Below are 6,787 nucleotides of genomic sequence, written 5' to 3' on the forward strand. Positions count from 1 at the left end.
ATTTCCATGGTTATCTCATTATTTATTTTCATTTCCATAGTTATCTCATTATTTATTTTCATTTCCATTGAATACCAGAATTCACAACGCCCAGATACCGTCGCGAGCCGTAGCACACACCGCGCCCGTCATCATAACTGCCAGCCTCCAGACACTGGGGCAGCATCTTAATGTGATCAATATATTTCGGTGTTGTTTAGATAGCGTCCACATTAAGCCGATTAACGTCAGTATGATGGAGATGTCTCTATAGCCGTGGCGATCGGTCTCTGCATCGGCTATCAGAGAGAAAGAGCGAGAGAGAGATCGGATAAGTTATCGTAAGAGAAGCAATGACCTGGTGTCGTAATAGCTGTATTGAGAAGCCCAGCGAGACGAGCCGCGTAATGTTGTTTGTTCCATCGTCTTGATCATGGCTGTGGTGTCTCTCTCATGCTCTCCCTGCAGCATAGGAAGGGGGATTTTTCTGTATTAGGTATGTAGTGCGTACGTGTTAGCTTCCCCTAATCCACAGATACCTTCTCAGTATGCAATTACTACCAGTCCTCTTTTGTCCATATAGTTCGTTACTGTGCAGTATTGGTGCACACAGGGCCCTGTGCAGCATGGTAGGCAAGGGGCTTTTGTAGACTTTGGACAGGTTGCTGATATATTTGCTCATCTTATATACATATACTGTATCAAGGTTTCTCTCGCATGCGTCGAGTAAATGGATGTTTCCCTTTTGTACGCTAATCTGCATTATTAACATTCTTCTATATTTGGGTAAGTCTTATTACCATTTTCATTAGCAAACCAAACGGTCTATTTTTCATAGAATGTTGTCCTTGTTTCGCTGCAACGCAAGGTCATGGCATCAGCAGTTGCACTCAGGCTGGGTCGACTGTCTCGTCTGTCTGCTATTCCCGTGTCTTCTGTTAATTCCCTTTGCCTCTTCAGGGTTTTGACCAAACCGTGAAATCAGTTAGTGTCTTCCCAAAGCCTCGAATCTTCAGTTCCATTGCATTGTTCATGCAAATATACATTTATCTACGTCTGATGGCATCAATATGAATTTCACTTGGTCATGGCTGATGTTGTAAATAAGAATTGTCTATAGCTGATGTAATTTATCCATGTCTATAACTAAGGCTGGTATAAATCTACCTTACACTTGTTGTTATAAGTCTGTCTTTGTCTATACTAATATAGACAGAATGAGGTAGGTTTAAGCAGATGTAATACATTGTCTATATATTATGCAGCAGTAAATCTATGTTGTTGACACAGATCTACTCTTGTCTGCCGCGGATGTTGTTCGAATCTCTCACCAGTCCTCGTGTCACTTGCCCCTCTGTCTTGCCTGCGTCTTGAGCCTTATCAGATCGAACCTTCAGTTGCATATCCGGTTGTCGATTAACTATGATATTTTTACGTTCGTCGCTGTCTTTGAAATAGTAAATAAATAAATAAAAGAAATATGTAAAATACAAAACTCGTAATATAGCGATCATCAGCATAAGGGTGTAATTAATACTGTACTATAGTAAGTCAATTCAATTAAGGCTTAAGAGCCAAATAAACCAAAATTATATATACTTTGATATTCACGAATTTTCCGTTCTCCTTTCCCCCAAGTGAAGCTCTGCTGAAATGCAAATCAAACACAAAAACAAACAAACATGTTGTCCATTACACAGTTGCCAATGATAGCTTCAGCGTTACCAACCTCAGCAGCTAATGACCCTATCTTTGTCATGCTAATGTTGTGCGCGCTATGCAGGTCGATATTCATGTATGTATTGATACCCGATCTGACTTTAATCATTATTCCTGAGGTTCCTGATCCATGCTTGTGAGGGTTGGGTGGGAGGGAATGGGTGGCGTGTAGGGGAGATGTGTGTGTGTGGGGGGGGGGGAGAAGTGTTCTGAGTCAGTGTGAGAAAGATCATTATAACTGTTGGCGGGGAGTGTATGGGAAATTAGAAAATATATCACGAATAGACATCGACGTATTTCCAGTTAGCAATATCGTTTCATCTCGGTTGAAGTTTACGATGCATAGATATGGCAGTTCGCTCTTTGAACGGAGCAGCGAAATTGTCAATCGCCTGTTTGGAGGAGATTGCAATTTTGTTTATTTGTCTTCACTTTCACGTCTCTGTGTATCTGCATGTTCGATATATATACATATATATATAATATATATATATATATATATATATATATATATAATATATATATATATATATATATATATATACATATACATATATATATATATATATATATATATATATATATATATATATATATATATATATATATAACTACATATACATATATATGTTATATATCACACACATATATGTATATAGAGAGAAATCATTATATAATAATATATATATAGTATATATCAAAATATAATATATATTTACTCATATTAATAATCTTCCGGTGTCCCAATATCCATCAGCGAGCCCGGCCTAACTACCAGCACCGCCTGCAAATCCTTCTAATAATAGGCAATAACCAAGCCAGCCGTAGCGGATCGTCGCCATCAATACGGCTTCCCTCCCCAGCGACGCGGCGGCCATAAATAAGTGCATTGTGCGCGGGTCAAGTCCATCCCTCATTCCCGCACGCCATACGCCACCATACAGCGCCCTGTGTTGGATCATAACGCGTACACCATTTCTGTGGTGGGTGTGAGTGGGGTAATCAATTTTATTTTTGATTATTTGGGTATTTTTGTCTTGTGCTGTGTGGGTATATATGTTGTTTTTTTTTCGTTAATTTTGCTTGACTTATTCTGTACGCATTAAAATTTTCTCCAACCGGTGTGTGTGTGTGTGTGTGTGTGTGTGTGTGTGTGTGTGTGTGTGTGTGTGTGTGTGTGTGTGGATGTAGAGTGTGTCCATGAGTGACTGAATGAGTGGGTGAGTAAGTGTATGCGTGTATGTATGATCCTCGACGGTCGGTATCGAATATGATCCCTTATTTTGGGAGACTGTGTGGCATTAGGCCTGATCTCTTGGCGCAATATATCACAATCAAAGTAATAGGCAAAAGTCAATAGCCATTAACTAAGGGGGAGCAATGCCCAGCAGAGCGAGGGGAAGCGAGGGGAAAACGCTGTCACTGCAGCCATGCGTGGGAGGGGCGGGGATAGGGGAGGAGGAGGAGGAGGGAAAGGAGGATGAGAGATGGGAGAGAAAGAGGGGAGGAAGAAGAGGAGGAGAGAGGGTGACGGCGGCGGGGAAGAGAAGTGGCAAAGGATGAGAAGGATGAGAGAGGCTAGTAAGGAGACGATAAAGGGACAAAGAGAGGGATGCGGGAGGAGAGGACATAAGAGGAAGGAAAAGGAGATAAACTGAAATAGGAGAAAGGGTGAAGGGGGGAAGAAGAGAGAGAAGAAGAAAAATAGAAGATGATCAGGAGTAAATACAGAGACAAGGAGGCGGAAGAGGAAGAGCAAAATAAAATAGAAGTTCGAACTAGGGTGACGTAAAGGATAATAAAAAAGGAGAAGAAGGAGGAAAGAACGAAGAGCACAAGAGGAAGAGACCCACCACGCATGAGGGAGATGGAAGAGGGGAAGAGAGGGGAAGAGAGCCGAGGGGAGCGGAAGCGCAAGAGCCGAGGGTGATCGTGAGATGATGGATGTGCTGTCAGTCGAGGGTGAAATCGGAAGATCAGAGGAAGACGATTCAGACGAGGGGAAGAAATAAGACAGTTAGACGTGAATGATAATAAGGCCCAAAGGAAGAAGATAATCAATGGAAAAGTCAGTATTGTGAAAGATGCGGGAGACAGCGAGGGGAGGAAGGCGGGACGGATGATATAGAATGCAATTGGCTTGAAGGGAACGATTGTCTGTCGCTACTGTTGTGATTTATTAAATGGATGTTGTATACGTTTTTCCCTGTAAACGGAATCCATACGTAGGCCACACACACACACTCAGAGACGTACGAACATACATACGTAGAAAATGTCACACCACAAATACATACATACACAGACAAACAATTATAGCATGTAACACAAAAAAATCGTCTAACTCAAAATACACAAATATCATAATATATACAAAACGAACAATTTTCTTCACAACCATATTCCTAATTTCATTAGCAACAAAAGTACAGATATACATAAAGATGAACCTAATTAAGAACACAAGAATAATAATTAACTCGCAATTCAGGTAAGGAAGTAAATTAGGAGAGAAGAGAGAGAGAGAGGTAGAAAAAAAAAGATGATCTAGTGTCTGACAATAAGAGAGAGAGAGAGAGAGAGAGAGAAGAGAAGAGAAGAGATAAGAAAAGGTAGAGAGAAAGAAGGAAAGAATGAGAGTGAGTACGTGAGAGAGACTGAGAAACAGAGAAAGAGCGAGTGACGTAAGAAGCAATCCAATAAATACGATCTGAAATACAGTACAGCTCCCTTTCCGTCCTCCAGACCAGTCGACAAATCCTCCAGCAGCCACAGCAGCCTCCTCCTCACGCCCACAGCGTCGGCCTCGCGCGCGTTCCGACGCTGACTGCAGCTTCGATACCGAGCCCGTCACTCCGAGGCGCTTCAAGGGCACATCTCTCTTCAGGAGTTCCTTCGCCCGCGCTGCACCGTCTCCTTCACCTTGGCGCACTATCTCCTATCTTGGGCGTCTCCTTATGTTCTCGGGCTGAACGTCTTTGCTCCTATCTGTCTGCCTGTCTGTTTGTCTGTCTGTCTCTCTTCTTCTGTATCTCTCTGTTTGTATTCGTTTCTCTCTCTCAGTCTCTCTTTCTCTCAGTCTCTCTCTCTCTCTCTCTCTCTCTCTCTCTCTCTCTCTCTCTCTCTCTCTCTCTCTCTCTCTCTCTCTCTCTCTCTCTCTCTCTCTCTCTCTCTCTCTCTCTCTCTCTCCTTTCACTCTCTCATTTTCAGATTTGCTATGTTCTCTCTTTGTTCTCTCTTTTAATTTTACCTTTTTCTCTCCTTTTCTTTTCCTTTTTTTCTCCATCGTTCCTCTCCATTTCTCTTCCTTTTCTTTCCTCCCCTTCTCCTCTCTTCCTCCTCTCCCATCTGTTTTAATCTTTAATCTTTTCTAAGCTAAAGATATCTATATTTCTCTTCCTTTTAATCCCCTCTCTCCTCGCCTCGTCCTCCTCTCCTCTTCTCCCCTCTCCTCCTCCCCCTTTCTCTCTCTTTCTCCTCAGCTCCTCTCTCTCTTTCTCTCTTTTCTGTCTACCTCTCTTTCTCCTTCTCTATTCCTCTCCTATGTACTATTTTCTTTCCTCTCCTGTCTTCTCTTCATCTTCTCTGTCTTCCTTCCTTCGTTCTTTCCTTCCTTCCTTCGTTCTTTCTTTTTTTCCTTCTTCCCTTTTCCCTTCTTATCTTATCCCTCATTTCTTCCCCGTTTCATCCCCCTCTCCTTGCTTCCTCCTCCTTTCTCCTCCTATCCTCCTATCCTACATCTCTCTCCCTCTCCCTCGTCTCCCCTTTCCTTCCCCTCTCCTCTCCACCTCCTTCTTTTCTCCCTTCTTTCTCTCCTCCAATCCTTTATCTCTCACCTCTTCCTCTCCTCCCCTCCTCCGTTCCCCTTTCTTCTCCATCTCCTTTCCCTTCCTTCTCTCCTCCTATCCTTCATCTCTCGCCCTCTCCCTCTCCTCCCTTCTCCTCCCCTCCTCCCACCCTCCTCCCATGCTATCAGCGCTCGGCCTTATCTCTGCTCTCCTGCAAGCACAGCTCACTCCCACTCGTGGTGCTTGCCGATGTCGCAAGGCTTGAAGCACAATGAAAAGAGGTAAAGAAAGAGAGAGAAAAAGTAAAAAAAAATAAATAAATGAATAAAGAGAGAGAGAGAGAGATGTAAAAATAAGAAAGAAAATACAGAAAAAAAATATGAAAAAAAGAATATTCACTTTGGGAAGTTCCGTGCCGAAGTATAGCTTCTTTGCGCACTTGGGAAATGGGGAGAGGGTGAGAAGGGGAAGAGGAAGGGGAGATGAGAGAAGCGAGAAGGAGATGGCAGACGGGGAAAGAGGGGGGTAGAGGGTAACCGGCGAGCTATCTTTTGATTATGCAAATGTACAATTAGATCTACTAGTCTAAATATTCATGTAGACTATTTCTATGTGTTGTTAACGATTTGTTTTAATTGGCTTTTATTTACTTATCTATCTACCCAGTTTTCTCTTTGTCTGTCTCTCTTCTCATCCACTTACTTATCTCTTAACGTGCCTTTCTCTCTATTTATCTTCTGTTTCCCAATGTATCAGATTCAGCTTCATGAATTTTGCTTGATTTTCTTTACTTATGCTGACTCTTTTCCCCCTAAAATATCCCTATCATTCCAGCATATTATAAATGACTTTATTTTGTTAACACAAATCATAGTTTTTTTTATTTTGGCTGGACAATATTTTTCAAGGGATAAAAAGGAATAAACGGGAGATAGAGAAAAGAGAATGAGGAGGAGAGAAGGAGAGAAGGAGAGAAGGTAAGAAATAAAAGGGGATGGATGGTAAGATGACTCATTGGGAAGACAAAAGAAAAAGGAAGTGAAAAGACAGAGAGGAAGAGAAATTGGATAAATACAGAGACAGAGGTCGTGTAAAGTGAACTGCGAAAGGAGGAGAAGGAGAGAGAAGAAGAGAACCGAAGGCAAGAGTAGGAAATGAGAAAATGACTGATCTACATATGAATCATAATAATCCACATCAGCCTCGATTCCCCCCTCCCCCCTCCCTCCGCCTTTACACCCCCTCCCCTCAGGACACCTCCTCGACCCCTCTTACCCCCCTCCCCAAGCTATGCGCTCTCC

The sequence above is a fragment of the Penaeus monodon genome, chromosome 9 (genome assembly GCF_015228065.2).
Source record: "Penaeus monodon isolate SGIC_2016 chromosome 9, NSTDA_Pmon_1, whole genome shotgun sequence".
NCBI classification, from domain to species: domain Eukaryota; kingdom Metazoa; phylum Arthropoda; class Malacostraca; order Decapoda; family Penaeidae; genus Penaeus; species Penaeus monodon.